General features: G+C 43.2%; 1 pseudogene; it reads right to left on the bottom strand.

Annotated features, from left to right (window-relative positions):
* The window catches only part of LOC102498166 (PWWP domain-containing protein 2A-like), a 34,971-nt pseudogene extending 23,084 nt beyond the window's left edge, over window positions 1–11,887 (bottom strand).
* Window positions 11,888–14,908: the final 3,021 nt, after the last annotated feature.

Here is a 14,908-nt window from a genome sequence, read left to right as displayed (position 1 = left end):
AGGTAAACTCTTCAGATTTTTCCTGTTTTTTGGAGAGGTTTTTGCTCTAGGGTGCATGCTCTCGCCAGAAAGACAGAGACAGAGTGACAGAAAGCGAGAAATCACCCTCCAGGAGGGATGGCCATGCTGCAATCCCTTCTCCTCCATTCTCCTCTCGGGATCTTGGACACGCATGCACACGCACCTGGCGTGAGTTTATGCCACCGGGCCAGGGACTTGAACCAAGGTCGGCTACATGGAAGTCCAGTGACATAGTCATTACGCCAACTGTTGGTCCCCAGATCCATTATATATGAAGGCCTCACCTGTTCTTTTCTTTGTAATTTTGCCATATACGTAAACAGCTCTGCTTGTTTTGGGCTTTATATCAATGGAGTGATACTACATATTATTAGATTATGTCTGGCTCATTGGCTCAACATTGTATTTGTGAGTCATCTGCATTGATGAGTATAGTCATGGAGCGTTCATTTTCACTACTGTATACTCAGTTGCATAACTTACATCCCAATTTGTTTAGCCATTACATTGTTGGTGGTTGTTGGAGTTGTTCTGGAAACTTTTCTATTGTGAACAGTGCTGCCGTGGCCAGCATCTTCTGGTATACTACGTGGGATTCCATCTATGAAATTGCTGAATCACAGAGAATACACACATTCAATCTGATGAGGCAAGCCAAACTCTTTCCAGGGTGATTAGACTAACCTAGGTGTCTATCAGTATTATAAGAAAATTCCTGTAGCTACAAAACTCTTTCCAACATTTGATATTGACAGATTAGATTTTTTTAAAGAATTATTTTAACTTTATTTATTTAGGTAATTTATTTATTTTAATTTGACCAGAGAGGGACAAAGTGCGAGAGAGAGAGAGAAAGAGAGAAAGTGAGAAAGCAAGCTGCCAGGTCCAGGACTTGAACCACGGTTGGCCATGTGGGAATCCAGTGCCCTCAACCACCATGCCACCAGCTGGCCCTGACAAATTAGATTTTTAAAAATCTAGTGAGTGTAAATAAACATCTCATTAGATTTTTATTTATTTATTTACTTATATTTTTACTTTATAATATTCAATCACTGTATATCACTTAGTTTGTAAAGTGAATTTAGCCAACATGAATACACTTTACACCAGTCCAGTTGAGGATACTATACACATTATCATCAACAGATAATAATCTATTTCTGTGTCCCATTAATGTCTTGCCTATTTTTCTCTTTAATTTCCTTCCTCACACTCTCCCTGCCCCCACCCTCTTCCCACACTGTCTCCAGTATCCGCAACCATTTTCCATGCTTCTATATCCTCTAAGTTTTCAATTTTAGCCATAGAGTACAAATATTCGGTATACAGTAAGTGTAGTCATTTGATGTCTCTCTTTCATAGCCTGGCTTGCTTCATTCAGCAATAAATCTTCTATATTTTTCCACTTTCTATGAAATGGCAGGATCTTGTTGTTTTTAAGTTGAGTAGTATTTCATACAGTATATGTGCCATCTTTTTTTCAATCCATCTGTTCATGGACATTTGGGTTGTGTTAGCAATTGTTAATAATCCTACAATAAGTATGAATGTGCAAGTATTTTTCCAACTGAGTGTACATCTATTTGGGTAGATAGTGAGGAGTGGAATTGTGGTATCATATGGTAGCTATTTTTGAAGATCTTTGAGGAACCTCCATATTGTTCTACACAGTGGCTGAACCTGTTTATATTTCCACCAACAATGTAGGAGAGTTCCTCTTTCACTACAATTCTGCCAGCACTTGTCAATTCTTTTTTTTTTTTTTTTTTAGTCTTTACCATACTGACTGGGGTTAGGCGATATCTCATTGTGGTTTTGATCTGCATCTCCCTTAAGATGAGGGATGTTGAGCTTTTTATATATTTATTTTTTGGCTGTTCATATGTCTTCCTTAGAGAATTGTGTTTGTTCAGCTCATAAGGTTTTTAATTTTAATGGTCATAATGAGATTAAGCATTTTCCCTATGTTTATTGGCCATTTGGATTGTGTGTGTGTGTGTGTTTGTGAAGAAAATATTCAAGTCCTTTATCTGTTTTTAAATAATGTGGTGTTTACATCTTACAGTTTTCAGGATGTTTTTATATATTTGGTATAAAAATGTTGAAGCTGGGAACCAGCAGTTAGTGCAATGGCTATGTCGCTGGACGCCCATGTAGTTGACTGCGGTTCACGTCCCGGACCCGGTGGCTTAAAACCCACGCCGGGCACGTGTGCATGCATGCCCAAGATCCCGAGAGGAGAATGGAGGAGAAGGGATTGCGGCGTGGCCATCCCCTCTGGGGGGTGATTTCTCACTTTCTGACTCTCTGTCTCTCTCTGTCTGTCTGGCGAGTGCACGCGCCCTATAGTGAAAAACCTCTCAAAAATTAAAAAAATAAAAACGTTGAAGCTATATATGTTGAAAATATCTTCGCTCAGTTTTTCTCTTGTTTTCTTTATGATGCCCTTTAATGAGAGGTTTCTCATTCTAATGTTTCTTTGCTTAAAGATTTACCAGTCCTTTTCTTAAAGATTATTGCTTTTTAGCTCAGCTGGGAGTGTGGTGGTTAAGGCAGCTGGATCTTACATGGCTGACAGTATGGTTCAATTCCTGGACCTGGTGGCTTGAGAACATCCTGAATATGTGTGTGTGCATGTCCAAAGTCCTAAGACAAGAAGGGAGGAGAAGGAATTGTGACATGTTCATCCCTTCTATGTGGTGTTTTCTCACTTCTCTTTCTCCCTCTCTCTTTCTCCCACTGGTGAGCACACATGCGTTATAGCAAATTAAAAAAAAAAAAAAGATTAGTGTATTTTGTTTCTTGTTTAAGATATCCTCCCCTATTCTGAGGTTAAAAAGATGTTCTCCTATATTATTGTTTCAAAGTATTATGGTTGTCCTCTTATGTTTACTTTTTTTTTTTTTTGGAGAGGTTTTTGCTATAGGGCACATGCACTCACCAGAAAGACAGAGTGAGACAGAGAGACAGAAAGCGAGAAATCACCCCCCAGGGAGGATGGCCACGCTGCAATCCCTTCTCCTCCATTCTCCTCTCAGGATCTTGGACACCCATGCACATGTGCCTGGCATGAGTTTAAGCCACTGGGTCTGGGACTTGAACCACAGTCGACCACATGGGAGTCCAGCAACATAGACATTATGCCAACTGCTGGTCCTTCATGTTTACATTTTTAATCTACCTGGAAATAATTTTTTGTAAGGTATAAATAGATATATTAGGGTTTTCAAGAGAAACAAAACACACACACACACACACACACAGACAACTTCAAAAGGTTTATGGCAAAAAATGGAACTCAAAGATAAAAAATAGGGACCAGCAAGTGTCAGGGTGGTTAAGGTGCTGAACTCCCACATGGCTGACCATGGTTCAAGTAAGTCCCAGTGCCAGTGGCATGTCTAATGCCTCAAACTAAATCTTGTTCAGTCATATTAAAACATGCTAGTATAAGTTCATTTTCGTGCAAAAAATTGAAATAATTGCATATTTTTTTCATAACACACAGTATCTATAAACTTTCAGGGTCCCTTCACGTATGTGTGTATACATTATAAGAAATTGGCTCACATAATTATGAAGCCTGAGAAATCCTAATATCTGCAAGCAAACTAGAGACCCAGGAGAATTCACAGAGTAATTTCCAGAATGAGGGACCAGCAGATGGCATAATGGTTACATCAGTGGACTCCCACATAGTTGACTGTGGTTCAGCTCCTGGACCTAATGGCTTGAAACTTATGCTGGGCACGTGTGCATGTATGTGTGTCCAAAATACAGAGAGGACAATGAAGAAGAAGGGATTGCAGTGTAGCCATCTGCCCTGAGGGGTGATTTCTTGCTTTCTATCTTTCTGTCCATTTCTGTCTCTCTGGCAAGCACATGTACCCTATAGCAAAAATATCTCTAAAATTAAAAAAAAAAAATTCCAAAATGAAAACTGGCAAGCTCAAGACTCAAGAGTCAATGCTTTAGTTCAAGTTCGAAGGCAAAGACCAATGTTCCAGGGGTGCTTTTTACTTCGGAAGGTTCAGTTTTTTGTTCTATTGAGGCCTTCAACTGATTGGATGAGGCCAATACACATAGGGAAGACAATCTGCCTTAATCAGTCTACTGTTTTAAATGTTCATCTCATCCAGAAACACCCTCGCAGACACACACAGAGAATATAGCTTGGCCAAATGTCTGGATAACCTGTGGCCTAGTCAAGGTGATGCAGAATTAACCACCCTAAGGGCTAAATTATTTTTCATACAATCAAGTGACTCAGAATTTTTGAAAAAAACAATTTTCTTTCTTTCCTCACTGAGCTGCAATACCAACTCAATTGCAGAACAAATTCCAGCTACAAATGGACATGCTTCTGGGTTCTGTCTTTGATTCTTTTGATTTATTTGCCATTCTTAGTGTAAAACCACATGATCTTTGTTTGTTTCTATTTGTTATAGGACATGTGTGCTGGGACCCACTGGCCAGAATGCAAATTCTGTGTGTGGGAGCTGTGGATTAGAAATAAACATAACAACAAACACACAAAGACATACAAGTATAGAAAAGTGAGGACCAGGTGGGCCCAACTTCTCTGATGGAGAAAGCTGCAACCTTGAACCAGCCTCGGGTTTATTATTTTATAGGGTAGAAAATGGGGAAAAAGGAAATGGAATGCAAAGCCAGTTGTTTTTGGATGTAAATCAACTGAAAGTGCAAAAATGACTGGTGCCATGTAATTTCTCTAATCTTTTTTGGGCAAAATCTGATAAACACATGTGGCTTCCTTTAGCCTGATATTGCTCTGCAGTATGGGTAGACAACAACAGGCAGATAGCATTTTCATATGCAAATGCGTTCATAGCCATGCAAGTGAAGCTCATGGAAGCACATTTCTGCATGTGTCTAAAGGTCGCCATGTTTGCTCAGGTTAGCTGCTCTCCACACATGCGTGAGGTGGGAGGAAATAGTGAGAAATCAATCTCTCATGACACAATCCCTTCTCCATTCTATTCTTGGGACTTGGGCATGTACACACATGCACTCAGCATGAATTTTCAAGCCACAAGGTCCAGGACTTGAACTGCATAGTCGGCCATATGAAATTCAGACACTTTAACCTCTATACCACCCACTGACTGAAAAACTATGAGATCTTAATTACCACAGTTTTGTTTTTGTTTTTATTTTTTTAAGAGAAATTTTTGCTATACAGCATGTGTGCTCGCTGGAGAGGCAGAAAGAGGCAGAGAGACAGATAGTGAGGAATCACCTTTCGAGGGGGGCATGGCCACTCTACAATTCCTTCTCCATTTTCCTCTTGGGATTTTGGGCACATATGCACACATACCTGGTGTGAGTTCAATTCGCCAAGTCCAGGACTTAAACCATGGTCGACCATTTGGGAATCCGGCAATGAAACCTTTACACCATCTGCTGGTCCTAATTACCAAAGTTTTATAATAATTACTGAGATCTGCTTAGGAAAGACTCCACATTGATCTTCTTTAGCAATATCTTGGCTATTTATAGGCATTTGCATTCTAAACACACTTCAGGACCAGCTTGTAAATCACAGAAAAACCTTGCAAAATTTTTGTAATAATTTTATTGAATCTCTAAGTCAATTTGTGGTAAGCTGACATCATTTAATATTCAGTCTTCTAAAACACAAATATGACATAGCTGTACAGCTATTTAGGTATAATTTTTTTGAGTCTTTTGCTATAGGGAGCGCACGCTCACCAGAAAGACAGAGAGAGACAGAGATGGAAAGCAAGAAATTCCCCCTTCCCCCCAGGGAGGATGGCCACACCACAATCCCTTCTCCTCCATTCTCCTCTCAGGATCTTGGGCACGCATGCACACGTGCCCGGCGTGAGTTTAAGCTACCAGGTCTGGGACTTGAACTGTGGTTGACTACATGGGAGTCCAGTGACCTAGCCATTACACCATCTTCTGGTCCCAGGTATAATGGCTTTAAACAAAGTTTTGTAATTTTCTTTATTAAAATTTTTGCCTTTTTGTGTTTTAACCTAGGTACTTTATATTTATTAATGATATTTTAAAAGAAATTATAAAAAATTTACTAGAGGACATGCACATTCACCCCCCAGGGAGGATGGCCACACCACAATCCCTTCTCTTCTTTTCTCCTGGGATCTTGGGAATGCATGCACACACGCCCCGCATGAGCTTGAAGCCACCGGGTCCGGCACTCAAACCATGGTCAGCCATGTGGGAGTCCAGCAATATAACTTCTAAGTCATCTGCTAGTCCTAAACTTTTTTTTTTTTTTTAATGCTAGAGGGCCTTTGTGCTGGCTAAAGACAGATGGAGAGACAAAGAGAAAAAGAGAAGGAAAGCATCCCCCGTGAATCCTTTCTCCTCCATTTCTCCATCCTTTTGGAATTTGGGGTATGCATGGACACCTGCCTGGTGTGTTTTTCATGACACTGGGACCAATATTTGAACAGTAGTCAGCCATATGAAATCCAGCTCCCTTAACCACTAGGCTATAAGGCTGGTCCAACATTTCTTCTTTTATCATATTTTTTATAGTCTTTCTTTTTCTTTTTAGTTTGCCATAAGGTATATGGTCTTGTTTGAGAGAAAGAAAATGAGAAATTACTCCCCCTGGGGGGAATTTGGCCGCACCACAATCCCTTCTTCTCCATTCTCTTCTTGGGATTCTGAGTATGCCTGTACACACACCCAGCATGTTTTTCAAGCTTCCAAGTCTGGGACTTCAACTACACAGTAAGCTATGTGGAATCCAGGTGCCTTAACTTCCAACAATGTCCCCATACATATGGTCCTGCCATCTGGCGGAAGGCATTTAGACACATTTTTGGAAAAGACTTCCATTTTCAAGGAATTACTGAGCCTCTTCTCTTCCTTTGAAGAGGAGGAAATGGAGGAGGTGAAAGGTGCATGCATACTGTCTGGAGGAAAATCAAAGCTTTCAGAAGACCTCCACTCAGAGCTGGAAGATTCCAGATCACCTGCGTTATCAATGCTACACACTGAAGCACCGGAAGTTGAATTTCTTTTGATTGAGGGTCATGTAAACAGAGATAGTGCTTTTGGGCTCTTTTGTCCAATGTCTGCTCACCAGACACAAGCATTTCATTAGTGTCCCGAACCTCACGGCTGGCCTCTTCAGGACCTCTGGAGGGATTCTGATCTTCTGAAAGGGCCTCACCTCCAGAACAGGTAGGGGTGCAGTGAGACTGGGGCTTGGATGCCATCTTGCCACTCTGCATTTTCCCAAGTCCTGTCTTCACAGAAGAGTCATTTTTTTTTTCATTCCTGCACCCCTGGGGTTTTAAATGAGCCTGGGGCGAAGGGAACCTGAGCTAGGAGTCTGGTTTCAACATGTGAAATGGATTTTTGAAGGTGCATTTTTGGAAGTCGAGGTTTCGCGTTGCTTCTTTTGTGCCTTGGGCGACTTTGAACACTTCCTGAGCTTTTGCGTGACCCACGCCCTTACTCTGGAGTACTTTTTCAGTACTGAGCTGAGCTTTTGATGTACATGCCCGAGCAGAAACTTTTACTACTCTGCCCCTACTGTGAGCAATACTGGCAACCTTCGCCACAACATTTAATTTCGGGGTTACGTTTTGTTTTTTCCCATCTACTTTCTGGTCGGTTTTTCCATTTTATTTGTTTGTAGTAGTTATACTTTCATTTCTCCATTTTTTAATCTTCGTATTTAGCAGAGTCACTTGCACTACTATTACCTGTTGTTCTTAAAAGACATATTTAATTTAATTAATAAATTGATTTAAATTGAACAGAGACAGAGTGAGAAAGCAAGAAAGGGAGGGAAAGTGAGAAAGCAAACCACCAGGTCCGGGACTCGAACTGCAATCGGCCGTGTGGGAGTCCAGAGCCCTTAACCACTATGCCATGTGTCGACCAGACTACCATCTGTTTTTACATTTATCACACAGGACTTACTCGTGTGATAGGCAAAGCATCACATGGGGCATAGCTTAATAGCATTCATTATTGAAGTGGTTCTTTCCTGTACATTCTTCTTTTGGGTCGCTTAAATTTCCAAGGAGGTAGCTGAGGTGTTGACTGGTTACAGGTGTCCCTGATAAGCAAAGGGGAGGATAAGGTGCTCCGTCATGGAAGAGAGGCGGAGGTTTGGACACCCACAGGCTTTCAGCCAAGCTCAGCTCAGGCGGTGCTGAGGGGTCATCAGAAGGGGTCATCAGAAACAGCAACATTCGCATCTCCCTTCATTTCTGTCCCCTCTTGGAATGCATTACTCTGGAGCTGTATGGCTTCTGGTTTATATTATAATAATTATATTGTATTCCTTTATATTATAATATAATAACTATACTATATTCCTTTAGGGAAATACTGTCACAGAGACCCCCATGGGGTGGGGCCCAAATCTTTTTGCACCTTCCTTTTGCAGGTTTGAAGTCCAGATTCTCACACAAGCACTGGCCTCCCGTTTGATTCAATACACACTACTGTGTGCCTCTCTCATTAAACAATCAGTAGAAAGCACGCTTGCCTTATTGCTTTCTAACTATGAAAACAAAAGTGTGAATGCCCCAGCTCAATTTGTTTTAGTTTTTTTTTGTTTGTTTGTTTGTTTGTTTTTGCTATAAGTCATGGGCATGTACTCTTGCGGGAGACAGACAGGGAAAGTGAGAAATTAATCCCCAGGGCAGATGGCTATGCAGGAATCCCTTCTCTTCCATTTTCCTCTTGGGATTTTGGGCATGCACACACATGCCTAGCACGTTTTTTTTTCACTGTAGGGCGCGTGCACTCGCCAGACAGACAGAGAGAGACATAGAGACAGAAAGCGAGAAATCCCCCCCCAGGGGGGATGGTCACGCCGCAATCTCTTCTCCTCCATTCTCCTCTTGGGATCTTGGGCATGCACGCACACGCGCCTGGCATGAGTTTTAAGCCACCGGGTCCGGGACACGAACTGCAGTCGACTACGTGCAGTCGACTACGTGGGAGTCCAGCGACATAGCCATTACGCTAACTGCTGGTTCCCATGCCTAGCACGTTTTAAGGCCCCTGGGTCTGGGATTGAACCTCACAGTTGGCCACGTGGGATCCGGTGCCTCAAACCATTATACCACCTGCTAGCCTGCCAACCCAAAATTCTTAAAAAAAAACCAAAAACAAACCAAAAAAGGGGACCAGCAGTTAGCGTAATGTCTATGTCGCTGGACTCCCACGTAGTCGACCAGGTTTGAGTCCCAGACCTGGTGGCTTAAACTTACACCGGGCGTGTGTGCGTGCAGTGCCCAAGATTCCGAGAGGAGAATGGAGGAGAAGGGATTGCGGCGTGGACATCCCCTCTGGGGGGTGATTTCTCTCTTTCTATCTCTCTGTCTCTGTCTGCTGGCGAGCGCATGCGCCCTATAGCAAAAACCTCTCAAAAACAAAACAAAACAAAACAAAACAAAAACCAAAGATAAAAAAAATACCAAAAAAGAAAAAAAAGAAAGAAAGATAAACCAGAGACTAGCAGTAATGGTTACTTTGTTAGACTCCCCACGGCTTAAAAACTTACAAGAGGTGCGTGGGTGCCCAAAATCCCGAGAAGAGAATGGATAAGGGATTGTGGAGTGGCCATTCCCCAGGGAGGTGATTTCTTGCTCTTTCTTTCTCTGTCTCTCTCGTGAGCACACGCGCCTATATAGCAAAAATTTCTCCTCTCCCCCCCAAAAATCATGAGATTAAACAATTTACAGAGAAACTATAACGACTTCCATCTTTTCCCTTAAACATGATACTTCCAGATGAATTTTAAATAGCTTTTTTCACAAATAGTAGAAGATTCCTGTATTTTGATGGGAAGGAAAGGAGTTCAAGTAAAATACTAAAAAGCCACTTCCAGACAGGTGAGATCCCATCCGAGCGTGCGTGCTGCTGCAGGGGACAGCACAGAGCTGGGACTGGGAGACTCTGCCCGTCCTATCTTTTGGACAGATCCACGAGGACGCCCCCGGAAAAGAGCTTCTGTCCGAGGCCGAATGGCACCTTGGCAAGCGCGTCCTCAGTGATGCGGTCCGGCGTCACCCGCACCTCCCAGCCCCGAGTGAGCTGCGGCTGGAGAGTCCCATCTGCCAGCTGCAGGAGCGCGGGGCTGCGGGCTGGGGCCGCGGCGTGGGAAGGAGGAAGCTCCACTGCTTCCCGGGGCACGACCAGTGCGTGCTCTACAACCTGAACGAGCAGCTGGTCAACCTCCACTCCGGCCCAGCAGCCTCTGGGCTGCAGGCGAGTTCTCCCGGCGTGCGCCCCCTCTCTCTCGCCGTGCGCCCCCTCCCTAGGAAGGCTGACGTCGCTGCCGCCCCTGCAGCCACCGCCGCATTTCCTTCCTGGCTTCTCCCTCCTCCAGCTCAGGCTGCAGCCCTGGCGGCGGCGGTGGCGGTGGCGTTGGCGGCGGAAACACTGCCAGGTCCCCTGGACCTTCTCTTCCCTCCTGCAGACAGTTATCCCAGCATGCTTTTCAAGCCTTCGCACTGCAGCTGGCGTGCGGAATCGAGCTCTCTTAACCAGGCTGTGGACCTGGCCCCCAATTTTTTTACTTCCATTATAATACATGATTTTGGGTTCTTTATGGGAATGAAATCAGATAGTAAGCTTGTCTTTGTGTCTGGGGTGTTTTGGTGCAGCATCTGTTTATGGGATTGATTTGTACTACTTTGCATAATTGTAGATCGTTTATTCTCATTGCTACAGTGTATTCCATTGTGCGACTATACCAGAATCTATTTATCTATCCTAATGTCGAGGGGCATTTGCGTAGTTTATAGGCTTTTGTAAGAAATAGCACTGCAATGAACATTGTAGTGCATATCGTTCATGAATTGTGTATATATGTATATGTATATATATGTATCTATATTATATATACTATATATAATACAAGCGTACATACATATATGTGTGTATATAGTAATGTGTATATATATATTATATACCGTATATATAATACAAGTGTACATACATATATATTATATATACCATATATATAATAAAAGCATACATACATATATGTATGTGCATACATACATACACACACACACATATATATATCTCAAGTAGAATCAGTAAGCCATAGGATATGCATATGTTGTACTTCAGTGTATGTTAAACCATTTTCCAAAGCAGTTGCAGCAATTTTTGCTCCCATCAGCGGAGTTGGAGTATTTTGCTCGTTCCATGGTGCATGCTGAATTTTGTAAAACAATTTTCCTACATTTACTGATGTGATCATACCATCTTCTGATTTTTTTTTCCATTATTCTCTTCATGTGATAAACGACAGAGTTCCGTAGTGAAAACCCATCGTCCTCAAATCCAGCTTGGTCAAGTTGTACACTTTGTACATCGCTTAGTTTGGTCTGTTGCTATTTTGTTTAGACTTTTTTACCTCCAATTTCATTCGGAGGTTTGAGATAGACCTATAACCCTACAAAAAGGAAGAGGCATCAATAGGAAGCTCTGGAAATAAAGGACCATCAGAAGGTTGAGATCTAATCGGTTCTCCTTGCATACAATGTGGCATGCATTTCCTGACAAGGCAGTGAAAAATACAAAACTGTATTAACCACAATTTCACACATTCAACCCTTCAAACCAATATTGTGATTGTTATCTTGGATTGTAAGCAGGCAGTGTTCCTGACTACTCTTAGAGCCAAACAAACAAACTGGATCAGACAAACAAAACACTGCGAGATTATAGTCTCTCCGTATTTTGGCTGGACGATTGCCTTGCCTGACTTAATTCTTTGTGCTTCTTTCACAAAGCGATGACAGTCGCTGAAGCGTTCTATGCTTGAAGCATTTTCAGGGATAGAGTTATGAACGAATGAACGCATGCTTTATCTCTGCCGTTTGAGATCAGGGCCGTGGAGTAAGTAGCAGCCACCTGTGTGAAGGAGAGTATGTTGCCTGAATACCGAAAGCAAAGACCCAACTGGGTCTGACAAAAAGAGACCCACTTGGTCAACTTATTGTAGAGGTCTACAGGCACAGGTCCTTTGTTTTCCTTTTTATAGTTAGAGAGCACATGTGCTCACCAGAGAGAAGCAGAGGGACGCAGGGAGAAACACCTCCCAATGGGGTGTAATTGCCTCGCAATCCCTTTCCCTCCACGTCTCCATCCTGTCAAGAGTTGGCACGCACATGCACCTGACACGTTTTTCAAGTCATTGGAGCCAGTAATTGGCCATGTTGGGTCTGGCTCTTAGGACACAGGGCCGGCCCCCAAGCATTTTCTAAAAAAGTTTTATTTTATTTCTTTCAGGAGAGAGAGTATGTGCACATGAGGGAGAGAAAGGGGGAGAAGGACACTCCCTAACAAGGTCTGGTCACACCACCATGCTCTTCCTCCAGCCCTCCAGCTAGTCAGGATCTTGGGTGTGTGTGTGTTTCCAGCCTGTTTCAGTCCACCTGGGATCTGAACCCACAGTTGGCCATGTGGCGTCCAGCACTGCAAATCAGTACACTTCTCACCTGTGCCACCAATGCTGGTCTTGGCATGAGCACTTTTACTGTGAGAGTCAGGCTACCCCAAGAAGGCAAAGGAGAGGTGGAGCCCATTCCTCTGTTTATCGTGGCTTAATGGACGGCAAATGATAAACTCTCCCCAACTCGCCAATCATAGAAGTTTCTCTTTCTCCAATCTGTAGCAGCAAGCAAGGGGTAAAGAGGAATTGGAATGATTCCTTCTACTACCGGAAATACCTTGTGGAAACATGAGGGAGGTAGGTAAGAATGCCCCCACATACAAATGATTCCTGTTACACTTTAGATGCAGCTACAGAATGGCTATGTACTTCTTTCTTTTTTATTTTTTGGAGAGGTTTTTGCTATAGGATGCATGCGGTCGCAAGAATGGCTATGTACTTCTTTCCATTCCTGCTTCCTGACCCCTGGATCCAGTCCCTTTCGGTGACAATTTCATCTCTTGGAAATATCTGCCAGCAGATGGCATAGTGGTTACATCACTGGACCCAGTAGCCTGAAAATCATGCCAGGTATGTGTACATGTATGCTCGAGACCTTAGGAGGAGAGTGGAGGAGAAGAGATTCAGCATCAGCATCTCCTCTGTGAGGTGAGTTCTCACTGTCTCTCTCACTGTCTCTCTCACTGTCTCTCTCTCCCCCTCTCTCCCTCTCTCCTGTGATCACACACACTCTAAGGCAAAAACCTCTAAAAAAAAAAAGAATAGGGACCAGCAAATGGTGTAATAGTTACATTACTGGCCTCCCATGTAGTTGACCACAGTTCAAGTCCCAGATCCAGAGCCTTGAAACTCATTCTGGGCATGTGTGCGTGCATGGTCAAAATCCCGAGAGGAGAATGGAGGAGAAGGGGTTCGGCATGGCCAGCCCCCCAGAGGGTGATTTCTCGCTTTCTGTCTCTCGGTCTTTCTCTGTCTCTCTGGTAAATGCACATGCCCTATAGCAAGAATCTCTGTAATATATATATCATATATATGTAATGCTGGTACTTGAATTCATACCTGGGTAATTCCTCTCACCAACCTCATTCATATTTTGACGAAGTTTGAGGGAAAACCCCAGCTCCTTTATGAGAGTTTTGCATGTGATAAGCCAAAGATAGTGGTGAGCTGACGTTGAACTCAGGAACTCAGGGTTGACAGGTATACTTTCCACAACGGTGGAAAGTATGATACCTGCCCCATTGGCGGTGGGGAGGGGGTGAGGAAAGCTGCATTCCCTGCCCGAGCTCAGCTAAGCAAGACCTAAAGGACTAAGGTAGAACTTCTAGGTTGGCCCAGAGTTACAGCACAGCACCTGGGATGGAGGGGTACCAGGTAGTTGAGTACGGGATGATGGAAAGAAAGACAGGGGTACTGGCTGACTTTCATCCACCACATTCCCCGAACTCAACACAGCTAAGCTCTTGCTAAAGTGCTATTGGGTCATCGGAAAAGTCATGATGTATTTCTCTATGTTTTTATGCAAAAATGTCTTCTCCGGTTACTCAATAGTTTTACTAAGCAACTAGACTTGAGTAGAAGCAAATCTAATCAAACAAGGTTCTTCTGGGGCTGCATTATAAGAACGACCATGCAGAGTTTTTGTAAAACCTAATTACATAAAAGACATTCAATATATAGAAATTATTGCATTTGTCTCTGTTAGGCCGGAGGCCTGGGCAGCTTGGATGTGGAGGTTGGATGCTATGCCCTAGTCGGCTGATACAACCCAGATCTAGCCTGTGATCAGACCTGCGCTGCACTGGGATCTCACCTGGATGTAGCACACGGCGCTCTACTGTGCACACGGCGCTCTACTCTGCACACGACACCAGACCTTATGTGGCACAGCAGTCTGCTCTCCCCCTAAACCTTTACCATGGGCTGTTTCTACCTCTAAGACACTCCCCCCTCTACACTCTTATAAAAAAAATCCCTAAACTCCGCCCCCACACTCCGACTTCTCTGTCCTGTCTCCCTTCCTCTCTCTCCCTTTCTGTTGCACCAGTGAACCTTGCCGCCCAGAGCACTCCCAATAAAGCCTCTGCATTTCTATTTTCTCATGTGGTTGGCCCATTCCTTACAGTCTCAATTCTTTTAGTTATGCCAGAAACTTAATTTAAGCCTAACGGGGGTTCTAATGAATTACGCAGCTATTGTTTCTAGGAGTGTACTTGGTTTCAAACATAGCTGGATCCAGGAAAACAGATAATTTTATCAGAATTCTATATCCTGTTGATGGAAGATAGCCAACTCTAAAAAAATGAATAATAATTAATGCAATTTCTTTCTTTCTTTTTTTTTGGAGAGGTTTTCACTATAGGGCGCGTGCGCTCGCCAGACAGACAGAGAGAGACATAGAGACAGAAAGCGAGAAATCACCCCCCAGGG

Source organism: Tupaia chinensis, unplaced genomic scaffold, assembly GCF_000334495.1.
Source record: "Tupaia chinensis unplaced genomic scaffold, TupChi_1.0 Scaffold138441_1, whole genome shotgun sequence".
Classification (NCBI taxonomy): Eukaryota; Metazoa; Chordata; class Mammalia; order Scandentia; family Tupaiidae; genus Tupaia; species Tupaia belangeri.
Note: the sequence above shows the minus strand (reverse complement) of the source record. Positions and strands in the feature narration are given on the sequence as shown.